The following is a 16,044-nucleotide window of genomic DNA, read 5'->3' on the forward strand; positions in this document are numbered from 1 at the left end:
CAGGTCCCTATTTTCGGTGCTTTACAAAGGGAATATTCAAATATTTCTCAGGAATGTTTACTTAATCTGGTTTCATCTATAGACCAATGCTGCTAGGCCATAGTATCATCCAGCAGTTTTTCAACAAAGTACTAGTGCCGCTGTCTTCTACCATCAAAACACTTTTATTGCATTTTCTTTATCATCATAAACATACACAGAGAGTACAAAATAACAAAAATTGGTAACTGCACAAAGTTTTTAAAATGATAAGCAGCTGGCCTCTGTCAGAAAGCTGAAAATGAATTTCACCTTCTAACATGATAACAATGAAAAGCACACATCCAAGACAACCAAGAAATGGCTTCAAAAAAGAAATATCAAAGTTTTTTAATGGCCCAGACACCCTCCAGACCTCAATCTCATTGAAAACCTGTGGAATAATCTAAAGAGGGCTGTGCCCATGAGATCCCCTCGGAACTCGATGGCCCTTTAACTTTTTTTGCAGGAAAGATTGGAACTGAATTGCAGTCCTGGTTTGCAAAGTTCAAAGTTTTTTAATTTATATTTTGTTCCTAAATGGGTTCTTTCGCTATTTTTTTTTTTTTTTTTAAGCAAACTGCATGATTTATGGGCTGTACTCACATCTTCAATTAAGTACCAGAGATTCTTGGTTTCAACTGGGCATTCGCATTAGAGAGACATTCTATCGGTGTAGCCAGAATTAAGACCCATTCTGAGTCATATGTAAACTATGTGCGCGGACACCTGTGTTTTTGTTTTGGCAAAAAAAAAACCCCTAAGTGTTTTGGTTTGGTTTTGGATTTTTTTTAAGTTGATAAAAACAGTAAAAATCATGTAACTTGGACCTGTTTACATGCAATCCAAAACCCAAGATCCGAACTTGCGAGGGGACCTGAGATGGGACTTGGTTAGACTCGGAACCCCAAAAGTGATCTGAGTCTGAACCTCTGTTTGACTCTGAACCCCAAAGTTCGGGTGTGTTCACCATAAAACCATAACGCTCATCTCTAGTATAAGCATCTCCATCACATCTCTTGCATTTAGCATGGGGTGGGGAAACTGCTGATTAGCGTGATGACAGCTGCTCCTGCGGGTGAAAGAGTGGGGTGGTGCAATCACATAGATGTGTACAAAAACATTAGCATTCTATTCTTAGTGAGCTTCCAAAATTGTATTCACAAATACAATTATTTATGGAAAAAATTACATGATTCATCTTGATTTCAGATGTTACATTGCAAAAGCAGCAATTTCAATGAGGGTGTGTGGTCTTTTTGTAACCCTTTTATATGAGCAATAAATTACACAAGGTATGGATAGACCAGCAGTTGGATAAAGCTGGGCATCCATGATACAATTTTCTGCCAGATGTCTGTCCAATCTGGCTGGTTGGGATGAAAACCTGGTAATGTATGGGCAGGGGAGCACGAGCTCCGGGTGCCAAAATGGACAGAGGGCGCATCCAGGATTCTGGAATTCATGGAGCGCTATATAGTATGACGGCCGCCTGTTAATTTTATCTTGGTTTGTTTGCTCTATACTCTAAAGAAGTTACTGATCTGAGATCTGTTTCTACATTTCATGCTCCCTCAAGAAGCCCAGATTGCCTCCCCTCCGGCCCTCCCTCCTCTGTGGTCATCTTCTGTCACCTTCCCTTTCCTGTCAGATTGATTACATTCACTTCTCACCTCTTTAATTCCCTCCCCTATCTACCCTGTGATCGGCTATTTGTCCCTATCCACTCCTTTCTTATTTGCTTCTGTCACCACCCCTCTCTGATCGACTCTTTGCCCCTCACCTCTCCTTTCTTTTTGGCTTCTGTCCAGGGGCGTAACTACAACTTTGTGGGCCCCATAGCAAAATTCTTAAGGGGCCCCCAACTCAGGTCTCAACCAAAGTGTATACATATATATATAAATGTATATACGTGTATATATATGTATATACAAATATATATATATTAGCTCCCGTCAGCTCATAGCACCTCACTCTCCTCACCCTGTAGCACCTCACTCCCCTCACCTCATAGCACCTCTGACTCCCCTCACCTCATAGCACCTCTTATTCCCCTCACCTTGTAGCATCTCACACCCCTCCACCTGTAGCATCTCTCACTCCCCCTGTAGCACCTCACTTCTCCGTAGCACCTCACTCCCCCTGTAGCATCTCTCACTCCCCCTGTAACACCTCACTCCCCCTGTAGCACCTCACTCCCTCTGTAGCACCTGTCACTCCCCCTGTAGCAACTGTCACTTCCCCTGTAGCACCTGTCACTCCCCCTGTAGCATCTCTCACTCCCCCTGTAACACCTCACTCCCCCTGTAGCACCTGTCAGTCCCCCTGTAGCATCTCTCGCTCCCCCTGTAGCACCTCACTTCCCCGTAGCACCTCACTCCCCCTGTAGCATCTCTCAATCCCCCTGTAACACCTCACTCCCTCTGTAGCACCTCACTCCCTCTGTAGCACCTCACTCCCCCTGTAACACCTCACTCCCCCTGTAGCATCTCTCACTCCCCCTGTAACAACTCACTCCCCCTTTAGCACCTCACACTTCCCCGTCGCACATCACTCCCCCTGTAACACCTCACTCCCCCTTTAGCACCTCTCACTTCCCTGTAGCACCTCACTCCCCCTGTAGCACCCGTCAGTCCCCCTGTAGCACCTCACTCCCCCATAGTACCTCTCACTTTCCCTTAGCACCTCACTTCCCCTGTAGCATCTCACTGACTCCCCTCAATCATCCAAGGGAGGGGAGTTCAATGTATTATGCGGGACAGTCTGGCCAGCACTGGGGGCATCAGCAGCGCTGCAGCAGGGCACGGGATAGCGTGTGTCCTTCTGTGACTGACCGTCAGCAGCGGGGACAGGTAGACTCTGGCCGCATTGCGGGAGGGAGGGAGGCCCGGGGAACAGGGTTGTACTCACCGCATTAGGCTGACAGCAGACTCTCCAGCTGCATCTTCTTCCTGTGCTGCTTCCTGTTGCGGCTCTGGGCGGCTCTTCACAGCAGTAGAGGACTTGAAAGCAGTATGCCGGCTTAACTACAGAGGGTGCAGCAGGGCCGGATTAAATAAACTTTATATTGAAAAGTGCAATTTGCTTGGTGGAACTCGGGTCCCCCCTAGCGGCGGTCCCCATAGCAACTGCACCCCCTGTAGTTATGCCACTGCTTCTGTCACTACCCGTCTCCTCTCCTTTTCTTACTGGCCTCTGTCACCTCCCCTCTCTGATCAACACTTTCCTCTCCCCTCTCCTCTTTGATCCCCTCCCTCCTCTCATCATTCTGTGCTTCAATGGACTTAAAAGTGACACATCTGAGGTAAAATCCTAAACTTCAATTATTAGGTATGAGTTTAAAAAAAGTTACTGCTTTGCTATGTAAAGTAATGGAGGTGTTCCCAGGCATGATCGCAAAGTGTTATTTGAAAGGTCTTTTAAACAATATTAGGAGACCTGGAATAATAATAGTAGTGGTAGACAGAACATGATTAGTAGTACGCACATTAATATAGGTACAATGTATATTTGCGAAGTAGGAGCATAGCTGAGAAGGGAGCTTCCCATAGGTGTTCCCACTCCAGTGAAAGCTGCTTGGGGATGTAATTGTAGTAATAAGCTGTGCACCCTGGTGAATCTCACTCTAGCACATGTATTCTGCACATTTAAGTTAAATGATCAGAATATGTAATACAATCTCTATTGATTAATAACAATGATTTAAAGACGATAAAAGACAGATCCTAGGTGCTATACATAAATAAAGCAGTGCCAAAGGAGCTACTCCTTAATGTCAGATAGGGCATCACTGAAAAATTCTATTCCCACAATGAGACCTCAATGCCCAGCGCAATACTGCCACTGTTTGCTGTTTCTCTCTTCACTTCAATATTCCCCCGCAGTCTGGCCATAACCCACTGGCACAGTACAGTACAGGGAGGGGGGTGCTATGACATGCACTTTCTCTGGGCACCATGGTTCCACGCTACTCCTCTGTGTATGGGAGCAAATGACAATCATCCATTTGCTCACAAACACTAGAAAATAGGCAAAAATGGTTGTTCAGACAAATTGGTTAAAAAACACAAATTTAACCAACTTGAATTTTTTTTGTGCTTTTTTCAGTGTTTAAAACCAATGATCGACTGTCATTTGCTCCCATACATTACCAGGTTTTCATTCCAACCAGCCAGATTGGACAGATAAATGACAGAAAATTGTATAGTGGATGCCCAGCTTAAGTGTGACACTCCAGTTGCTGTGGAACTACACATCCCAAAATACCCTGCCACAGGTTTGCTGTTAGGCGGTATACTGAAACGGTTGCAGGGAATGTCTGTATTTGTATTTCCACATCAGCTGGAGTACCTCACGTTACCTACACCTGGGATAGACAATAATCTTAATCATTAAAATGCAGAGATTTCAGCTTTATGCCAGAACTAAAGGTTTGACTCAGAGATGTACGCTATTCCAATATTTACACAGTTGAACGATTATCAGCCAACTGCATATGCATCACAGTCACACTGCACATGCACCAAGGTACCTTTGTGATGGCACCCACAGTGAGGATTACTTTGCAAAGTGATTGACAGTCAGGGACTGTTTGGGGGAGGTAATGGAGTGGCGACACAGGCGTGTCCTGGCCATCATCATCATCTTGTATGTGCAGCTACCCCCGACCACCCTCAATCAATACAGCTTTCTCAGGAGTTTATGTATGTGTGTCCTGGTATGCATCTCTTCCTCTTCACAATTAGCCAAACACACCCTTCTGTTCTTGGTCTACATTAAAACTTCCCTGTCCTGCCTCTCTAATTACTCTCTTTCACGCTCATTACCTTGACTGATGTCTGAGAGGAGATATAAAAGGCTTTATAGAAAAGAACATGTCAAGGTCAGGAAAACTAAGGCAATGTGCCAAGTAATCAGCCATTACCTACAAAAGAGGGTAGCATCAAACGCAACACCAGGTTGTAGCTGAGAGGATGCAGATCAACAATAAAAACTACACTTCCTCCATGCTCTGAGGTGTAAGCTAGAAATATAGTGAGTCTTTACCTCTCCAGAGGTTGGTGATTTCCAGATTTCTGCCCTTCCAACAGTGGGTTCTAGATGTCTCTCTGCTTGAGTGGGCTTTGATGGAGGAAGAGAAGTAAAAACCTTCACCAGAGCCCATCATAGTGAGCTAACACAGGAATCATTCTGTAACCTGGGACAGGAAAGGAGACAATTGGGAAGAGGAGAAAACTTATATTTAATATCCTACTCTTTACATTGAGCAGTCATGGATCTATCAATGTGCAATTGCCTAGCAGGGGTATGCTGTCTCTGGTTGCACACTATGCAAATATCTAGCAGCCAATAAACAGCTGCTCTGATAGTGTTCACTTCACCATGGGGTAGCCATATAACAGCCAATACTAGTGGGAATTGACTCCTTTAACTCAAGGTATAAGATTCGATATCCTATTGTTTGGTGAGGGAGTAGAATAGACTAGAATGTAAGCGCTCACAAGCATGGTCCTCTCTAGTCTATATAGCTAATTTCTGTCCACCTCATACAAACTGGATGTCATATCTTAGGAAGAATCTTCTGCAGTTTGTTCACTCACAAATGAAACTCGTATCTGAATCCCGTTAGCTGTAACTATTGGCTCATGACTATCCATGGAGGTGTTATCATGCTCAGTTGTATCTATTATTTTACTATAGTCATGGGTCATACCTCTTTATAAGAAAACAATGATAATGATGTTGATGACTCCTAGCTTAGACATCAGATGACAGCAGACCTTCTTGTGAGGTGGCTGAGCTGGTTGCACCTGCAGTAGTGGTAGTTTCCAATGCCAGTAGTTATATAACTGACAGGATATTTATATAATTTAATGCTCATCAAGCTGTGATTTTGCATAACTAAAAGCACAGTAAGATGTATATGCTGTAAATATCTATACATATCTACACTGCCTCAGTGTCATCCTTGACTCTTCTCTCTTCTTATATAGGCAATATCTCAATCTTGTTTCTTTCACCTCCGGAACGTCACCAGAACCTGTGCCACCCAAACTTTCATTCACAGTCTCATCATTTCCTGCAATCTCCTCTTCACTTTTTTATTAATTCTTCTGCTCCTTTCATTTTCCTCTCCGGCCATATGGTGTCTGCCTTCCTCTGTTTCATTGACTGCCTTAAACCACTCCTCCCCTCCCTACATTTCTAATTTTATCTCTGTCCTTACTCCAACCCGACCCTTTTTTTTCTCCTCCACGGACATGGATCTCTCTTTCAACCAGGTCACCTCCTCTGACTCTCACTTTCAACATTTTTCTGGATGTGCCCTATACTCTTGCACTCACTACCTCACCTAGTGACACTCTCCCAGTCTCCCCATTTTTAAGCTTACCTTTAAAATGTACTTTTTTATTAAAGCTCATGCTTGATATTTTTCTTCTCTTCCGATCCTAAATATATCCTTCCCAGTGCAACCTCCAACTCTTTACCCCTTTCCTTTAGTATGTAAGCTCTCATGGGCAGGGCCCACTTCCCTCTTGATATTCCCCTAGCACTATACATGTCACCAGTGCTCCGACCCTTATTTTCTCTTCCCCTTCAGTGACTCGAGGGTAGATTTACTAAGGCTTCTAAAAATTAAAGTGGTGCGGTTGCCCATAGCAACCATTTAGATCTTGGCTATTATTTCATTATTGTATCCTAGAAAATTATAGGCAGAATCTGATTGGATGCTATTTGCAATACCTCCACTTTAGTAAATCTACCCCTCTGACTCTATTTGCTCACCCATTCCTTGGGATCTGTGAGTTCTGAATCATTTTGTTCTTGCTCTTGTTTATATGACCTGCCCAGTTCGTGAGTTTTTTAATGTTTGGTAATGTGACATGATTGTGGTTTACCCTGTACTGTGCTGCGAAAACATAGTAACGCCTTATAAATAAAAGTTAATAATAATAAAAATAATGATAATACATAGAGGACCTGATTCAGAGCCGCTCGCAAAAAGCGAGCGCTCGCTCTGAACCAGGGCGGCCGCTGGTTTTTTTTTTAGCCGGCCTGGTGATGTCAGTAGGGCCACCCACAAACGGCAGGCGTTCCATCGCTTGTGAGCGGGTCTGAATCAGGCCCAGTATTCCTTGTGCAGTCTATGTGGTGTCACTTGGCCATCTAGCAAACTTTCACAACAAACAATTACAGTATGCAGCTGTGAAGTTTGCTAAAAAGAAGAAAAACTTTTAGACCTCAATTAGAAATGCAAACAGAAATGCAGTACTCAAAATAAAGAAACAAGAAACAGTGCAATATAGGAGGATATAATAGCACAATGATTGGTCACATCATCACTGATCTTACTTTTCTATTAAATGATTTTATATGCATTATATAAATCTATTTTTAACAGGAGTGAATATAAAATATAATTTCAGATTTGGATCTATGGAAGGTATTGTCTTACAGGAATCAGTATGATTTACCGCCGGGCAGCGGCATCCCGGCAGAGGAGGAAATCCCGATCGTCAAAGGTAAGTATATACTAACCTATTTCTACCCCTTAACCCTCCCTTAGGGGTGCCTAACCTTTCCCCCCCCAGTGCCTAACCCTAATCCCCCCTCTAAGTGCCTAAACCTAACCCCCCTCCCTTCCCTGCCGGTGGGGAGCCTAACCCTAAGTCCCCCCGGCAGTTCCTAACGCTAACCCCCACCTTCCCCTTCCCCTATCCTAACCCTAACCTCCCTTGGGGTGCCTAACCGTAAGTCCCCCCCGGGAACCTTAAACCTAACCTTTAACCCCCGGCGGCTATCCACGCTCGGCGCCCGGTGTCCCTTCGATCGGGATGCCGGGCGTCGGGCTCCCGGCGTATACCTATTGACAGGCGTCGGCATATCGATGCCTGTCTTTAGACCCTTGCCAGGATATGACAGTCGGGAAGCCAGCTGTCGGGATTAGGCCCGCCGGCTTCCCGACTGCATACCGTCTTACAAACCTGATGTTGCACATAATGAATACATTTACGTTATTTGAAATGACTGTCACATCACTATTAGAATGCAGGGTTCTTCTAGTTCTTTCTTCACCACCCTACCCAAGCAGAGTCATTTCAGTTACAACTGAAATGTGGGAAAGACTGAAGCACATGAAGTACAGAGGGCCTGATTCAGAGCCGGACGCTCTGACCAGAGTGCTCGCTCTGAATCAGTGCCCTCCTACCTTAAAATGGAGCGGCCTCCTGGCCGCTCGCATAGCTGTGGGTGACCACCCACAGCATATGCGAGCGGCCAAAAAGATGGTCGCGATGGTCAAGACCATCACGACCATCGGGCTTGCGATGAGACCCTTGTGGTAGGGTCTCATTGCCGCAAGCCCTGGAGTGATTTTGGCTCTATCAGAGCCAAAATCACTCCCACTGACATCACTAGTGATGTCAGTGGGGCCGGACTCAGACGGTAGGCGTTCCCATGGGAACCCCTCCGTCTGGCAACCACGCCCCCGGTACGCCCACTAAAGGGGGCGTGCTGTCAGTCACCATCGACAGCACGCCCCCTTTAGTGCGAGACCCATAACGACGGCTTGGCCATCGTTATTCGGGTCTCGCGCATGCGCACGACGGAGGTCCCTCCGTCGTGCGCATGCGCATTGGGGGAACATCGACCCACTTGCGAGCGTCCTGCGCTCGCGAGCGGGTCTGAATGACCCCCAGAGTGTGCAGCTCTGTACTTGTGTTTTCTCTCCCTTTTCACACAGATATACGCTCAAATGTTAGTTCCCCAGTGTATTTTAGTTAGGGAAAAGGATAAAGTAGGAACATCAGGGACTCACAAAAAGATCTGCTTTGAAGGGATCAGCACTCTTGGACTGCTTACCGCATTAGTGCTGCCTTTTAGTTACATGCCTTGCCATCTACACCCAGATGTGCTCCATATTCACCACACAGACCTTGTACTCTGTTTCCCTTACTGAGGGAAATAAAATAAAAAATCCAAAAAATTGAAGAAAAAATTAAATAAAAGTGTGTTTTAAAATAAAGACCAAGGGGACACCCTCAGATGTTTGTCTGTTTTTATCTTAGTTATTTACTGTATTTACTGTTATTTTCCTATAATTGTATTTACTATTGGTTGCTGTTAAGATGACAATATTATTGACTAGCCCAGCCCTATGCCGTTATTCTGGAATCAGTATGAATCCAACTGGCGGTTGGAATCCTGACAGCGACTGCCCGACATGGGTAAAAATCACGATCATCACTAAGGTAAGTATTCACTAACCTAATTCCCTCCCCTAACCCTAACCCTCCTTAGGGGTGCCTAACCCTCACTTTCCCCTTAGTGCCTAACCCTAATCCCCCCTCTAAGTGCCTAAACCTAACCCCCCCTTCCCTGCTGCCTAAACCTAAGTCCTCGGGGGGGTGCCTAACCCTAAGTCCCCCCCAGGGGTGCCTAGCCCTAACCCTCCCTCCACCAAGCCTAACCCTAACCTCCCTGGGGGTGCCTAACCCTAAGTACCCCCGGGAGCCCTAAACCTAATCCTCCTTCCCCCCGCGCGGCTGTCCGCGCTCGACACCCGGCATTACTTTGATCGGGATGCCGGGCGCCAGTCTCCCGGCCTCTGTAAAATGACAGGTGTCTAGATTTAGATGCCTGTCATTTAACCCTTACTGGGATAAAGCAGTCGGGAAGCCGGGTGTCGGGATTAGGTCCGCCAGCTTCCCGACTGCATACCGTTATTCTGTCTATTCACTTAGGAGACTTTTCTTATTGTCTAATTATTCTGGAGAGAGATTGCTGGTAAATTCTTCTGCAATCACAATTGTGGTAACAACTATAGCTATGTTCTGGCTATTTTAATGGAATCGGTATGAGATGCCGTCTCTCGGGATCCCGACTGTTAGAATGCCGACTACGGCATCTGGAAAGGGTTAACATACCGACACTTGTTGCTGACCCTTCCCCTCTCCCTACCCTAAGCCTAACCCCCCCTCTTTGATGCCTAACCCTAACCTCTTCCCCTAGTGCCTGAACTTAATCTCCCCCTACCCCGGTGCCTAACCCTAACCCTCCTCCCTAAGTGCCTACCTATAACCCTCCCCATAGTGTCTAAACCTAACACCAAAACCTAAACCTAACCCCCCTAACACTCCAATACTTACCTTCGGTATCCCGGTGGTCGGGATGATGGCACCGGCGTCTGGATTTCAGCGCTGGTAATAGGAGCGTTGGCATCCAGACCGCCGGGATGCCGAATGCATACCATTTTAATATTGTTGCTAACAGTATTACTTTATTGTAAGTTTCATTGTCGCATTGCAATCTAGTGGGGAGATCACCGCATGAACTGGAAGAAATGGATATGCACCTGATCTCCTGAAATTTATTTATGATCTCAAATATATTAGCAGACTATTTCCAAACAGTGGATACCCATATGTTTACTTAGATGTAGTTATTATTATTGTTGTCCCATAGGAGTTCACATACCATTGCTAATATGTCGGCAGTATTCGGTTCTATATTCTATTGATCAACAGTGATAATATTCTTCATAACTAGAATGGTTACGCTGTGTTGTGTTGATTAAGGTATATCACAGTGCCGCTGCTAAGCATATACGTATGCCGCGGTATTGCCTATCACTCGATTAAATCCAGATCAGGGTCTACAGTGTGTTACAGTCACAACCAAATATCGGATAATTTGTGCATTTCAATGTTAAGAAGCACGCACTTAAGAGTGTTTATGCTTCACAGTTAGGGATCTATTTACTAAGCCTTGGATGGAGATAAAGTGAACGGAGATAAAGTACCAGCCAATCAGCCCCTAACTGCCATGTCACAGGCTTTGTTTGAAAAATGACAGGAGCTGGTTGGCTGGTACTTTATTTCCATTCACTTTATCTCCACTCAAGACTTAGTAAATCGACCCTTTGGTCATCAATGTATAGTGTATAGATGTCTGGTTATCTGTACACAGGGTTAGTTCACAGGGCTAGTCTGTAGACAGACATATATCTCTTCAATAGTAAGCAGTGTCTCATTAATTAATTGAACTCAACCTGTGAACAATATGTACACCAAATCTGGCCACACACCTCAAGATTGTCTGTCCAACCAGCCAACTAGTTGATTGGTTGGAATGAAAATCTGGTAACGTATGGGAGTAACTGATGATCAGCAATTTCCTAGTAAATGCCAGAAAACAGATGAAAAATGCCGTCAGACAAGTTTGTTAAATGTTTGATCTAAACAATTTGTTCAAACAACAGTTTTTGTCCATTTTCCGGCATTTGGGAGCAAATTGCTGATTGTCATTTGCTTTCATACCTTACCAGATTTTCATTCCAACCAATCAACTAGTTGGCTGGTTGGATCTAAGTTGGTCTGTGGGTCACAGTGTAAAACTTATCTATAGAATTTGCAGTGTTGTGATTATATCAATCAGGTATTTATTACATTTGCAGTATTACGGTGTTATCAATCAGGTATTTATTACATTTGCAGTATTACGGTGTTATCAATCAGGTATTTATTACATTTGCAGTATTACGGTGTTATCAACCAGGTATTTGTTTCCCCTGCCATCAATTTGTGATTCAACTTGCCCATATATAATGGGTTCATACAGTGGAGACTTTATTATCCACAGATATGTTTTCAAATATCCACAGGTTTATTCTAATAAAAGATTCCTACTGCAACAATATTATATAAATGTTATTCTTTGTATCATTTAGCATTTAGCCCACTGCATTACTGTTTATTTAATCCGCAGTACAAAGAGATAGAGATTCATGGCGTTTCTGCCTGCATAAAGATATAGCACAACGCTCAGCCGAGCACTTTCTCTTCTGACATGCTAGTTGTTACGCCATTATATTCCTGTCTCTTTATTTAGTAGCGGCATCACGGTAGGAGAGGTATTACATTATTAGTACAGCATAAACAGACATTAATGAGGGTCCTCTGCCTAACAGGTGTAATGTCTGCAATACTAAAAGTGTAATAAATACCCGATGGATATAATCACAACACTGCAAATCCTATAAATAAGTTCTGTAACCACTATAACGTTGTATACTTGTGATAATATGCACAGACTTAGGACCTGATTCAGAGCCGCTCGTAAGCGGCCGCTCGTTCGCTCCGAGCGATGTTTGCCCAACTGTGCATGCGTATGGATCATTATACGCATGCGCGAACCAGTCAGTGCGGTCGAAATTCATGTGCTCGCAAAATAGCGAATGCCTGATAATATGAGTGACAGGAGTAGGCGTATGTGGGTGGTAACGGGGGAAGGTGCTTGAAAACGGGGAGTGGAGATCCGATCGCAGGCGTGCTTAAAGGTCAAAACGGGCGTTTTATGGGTGTGCATAATTAAAACAGCAGCGTCATTGACCACGTCACTGGGTTATTTTATAGCCAGAACTGCTCGCAAAAATGTGGTAGCAAAAACCAACCCCAAGAATAGCGAGCAGTTCATACCCTGGTCGATGTACTCGATTAATCTAATAAATAGCGGACATGACGTAGGATGCGAGCGGCCAGGGGGCGTATTTTAAAAAAAAACGATTGCAAGTTTTGTTCGCTCGTTCAGACCTAGAGGCGTGAACAGACCGCAAAGAGCGAACGGTTGATTTGAATAGCCAACCCTATTTTCGGGACGAGCGAGCGCTAATTGCGTCCGGCTCTGAATCAAGCCCTTAGTTAATATATTGTTCACAGGTTGAGTTCATTAATTAATGAGACACTGGCTTACTATTGAGATATATGTCTGTCTACAGACTAGCCCTGTGAACTAACCCTGTGTAAAAGTAACCAGACATTGTTACACTTTACATTGATGACCAACTGTGAAGCATCAACATGCTTAAGTGCGTGCTCCTTAACATTGAAATGCACAAATTATCCGATATTTGGTTGTGACTGTAACACATCCTGATCTGGATTTAATTGAGTAATAGGCAATACTGTGACATACGTATATGCTTAGCCGCAGCACTGTGATATACCTTAATCTACACAGCGTAACCATTCTAGTTATGAAGTATATTATCACTGTTGATCAATAGAATATGGAGCCAAATAATACAGTATTGTGATACGTGTCTATACAGAATGATTATTCTACGTACTTATTACCATAAGTTACGTCTGATTGATATAGATGTAATGCATTTTCTGTGTATAAGCAATGGTATGTGAACTCCTATGGGACAACAATAATAACTACATCTAACTAAACATATGGGTATCCACTGTTTGGAAATAGTCTGCTAATGTATTTGAGATTATAAATACATTTCAGGAAATCAGGTGCATATCCATTTCTTCCAGTTCATGCGGTGATCTCCACACTAGATTGCAAAACTACAATGAAACTGTCGCAATAAAGTAATACTGTTAGCAACAATATTAAAATAGCCAGAACATAGCTATAGTTACCACAATTGAGATTACAGAAGAATATACCAGCAATCTCTCTCCAGAATAATTAGGCAATAAGAAAAGTATCCTAAGTGAATAGATAGAATAATGGCATTGGGCTGGAATAGTCAATAATATTGTCATCTGAACAGCAACCAACAGTAAATACAATTATATGTACATAACATTAAATAACTAAGATACGGTAAAAACAGACAAACAACTGTAAGTGTCCCCTTGGTCTTTATTTTAAATCACTCTTTTATTTAATTTTTTCTTCACTTTTTTGATTTTTAATTTTATTTCACCTTTGAGCATATCCAGTATATTATTTAAACAGATATCAATAAAGGTTATATTTTAAATATTATGTCAGACAGTATTCTTGTGCCCCAAGACGGACTTCTTTCTTCCAACTTCTCTGGAAACTACATGTATTATATTTATTTCCATGGTTGCACCCCTTTATAAAATACAATAAGACAATTATTTAGACTAATATACACATACTAGATATTAGAAGGGGTTATGCTTGCTGATTTTTGATTATTTATACGAAGTTCCAGTGCAGTGAGATATTTTCCTTTCTTTCTCCCTTAGCTGCACCGAGGACACGGGATGATGTTGCGGTTACCTTGGGTGTGGTGCTGGGTGTACTCATTGTTTATCTGCATACCATGTAATAATTCCTCAATCATCAACTGAAACAGTCATTAGAGCATACTTGCCTACTTTCCTGAAATCTCCTGATTTTCTGGTTAGTCCCCCGCACCCCAAGAAGAGTGGCCGAATGTCTCACATCCCCCCCACTTACTAGTAAATTGGGCAGGATGGGAAGATAATTGACAGGAATCGTTGGTCCATAGGGAGGGAGTGGGGTTAAAATGGCATGAGCACTGCATTCTCGCTCCACCCCTTCACCATGGACCCGCAATTTGTGCATGTTGCCACGATTCGGGTGATGCTTAATGACGTGAGAGTCCGGACCCATCCCCTAAAGTGGTCTTCTACCAGAGATGAGAAATCAAATGTAGCCAAGTATGCATTGGAGCCTTATAGACACCTGGATGATATTGACATTAGTGGTAGAGAAGGTAGATGGGTTCACGTCAAGCAATGACCCTGACACCCAAATTGTATTTGATGGGGCCCATAGAACTAATAGACTTCAATAGTATCTGCAGGGTGCACTAAATTATCTGAATCCTAAAGAGATGATGAAACTTGGGTCTTATTCAGAGTTACGTGTAAGAGCAAATCAAGGAAATTCCATTTTGCACTGCAGCTCAAGCAGATTTAAAATGTGCAAAGAGATTTATAGTTGGAAGAGTGTTTCCTAGCTTAATTCTAAATTTCAGTGTAAAAACAAAACTACCCAGCATTTGTTCACTACATTCAAAAGCAGCCACTATTTTTCCTGCATCCAATAAAATAAATGCATTTGCACTCCTTTCTGTTTGAAGCCGGCGTAAGCACACTTCAGAAACACCTGGGGGCCCATTTATCAAAGTATATTTGAGGTATAGTCCCCAGACACACCCATTTTTGTGGGTTTATCTCAAATATTAAGTATCCCCCAAATGTATTAAGGAGGGATTGCATTTCCCTCCATTACTGTACCATAGTTACCATAGTTTTCTATGGGGGATGCGATGCTGCCAAATGTACCAATATCCGGAATGCCATGCATTCCAGATATTGGCCTCTGCAGCTAATTCCATCTGAAGATGGCACCAGCCACTGTAGCCTATGGGCTACACCGCGCACAATTAGCTGGTGAAGGGATCCGCCAGAACCCTCCCCGGCTATAGCGGCTGTGCATGTGTGGTCCGCAGGACTGCGCATTTGCAGCAGCCCCAGCACTGGCCGGCAGCTCTCTGGAGACATCGCAGGATGGGCTCCTTGCGGAGCTTGTGTCCCGGATGATACATCCGGCCGCTATGATCGCATTTTGCAATGCGATCATGGGTGGTACTGTCATGCCCTGATCGCGTTGCAAAAGCGATCATTATTAAATGGGGGACCTGATAATGTTACTGTAGCTCTGTTATACCCCTTTTACACCGGAGCTAAAACCCGGGTTATTGCAGGGTTAACCCGGGCAGCTCCTTGGTGTAAAAGCGGTGAGGGTTGGATCGCCGAGTCGAGTGACCTGGCAATCCAACCCAGGTAAATAGCAGGTTTTAACATGGGCATAGCCCGTGAAACCCTGCTGTGTGTATGGCGCACTCCAGGTCTTGATGACCTGCAGTGCGCCGCAAGCCGGCCGATTGGTCCGGCTTCAGTGGCGCTTGGAGATGATGTCATCTCCAAGTGTCCACTTTCACGCCGGAAAAGCCGGGTCTATGCAGACCCGACTGCGGTGTGAGCGGTGCCGACTTGGGAATATCCCGAGTCGGCGCCGGCTAAATTCTGGGTCTGATCCGGATAGGAACCCAGTTCCAACTCCGGGTCAGACCCGGAATTTTGGTGGAAAAGGGGTATTAGCTTCTGTAGGCCTCTCATTAACCAGCTAGCTGTGCAAAATAGGCGTGGTTGTTCTGGGCTGCATTCTGACTTCTGTTCGTTGAGCCTCTTGCAGCTGGGCTCAGCTATTAGTGATTGGCTG

The sequence above is a fragment of the Taudactylus pleione genome, unplaced genomic scaffold, assembly GCF_031769625.1.
Source record: "Taudactylus pleione unplaced genomic scaffold, aTauple2 ptg000041l, whole genome shotgun sequence".
In the NCBI taxonomy this organism is placed as follows: domain Eukaryota; kingdom Metazoa; phylum Chordata; class Amphibia; order Anura; family Myobatrachidae; genus Taudactylus; species Taudactylus pleione.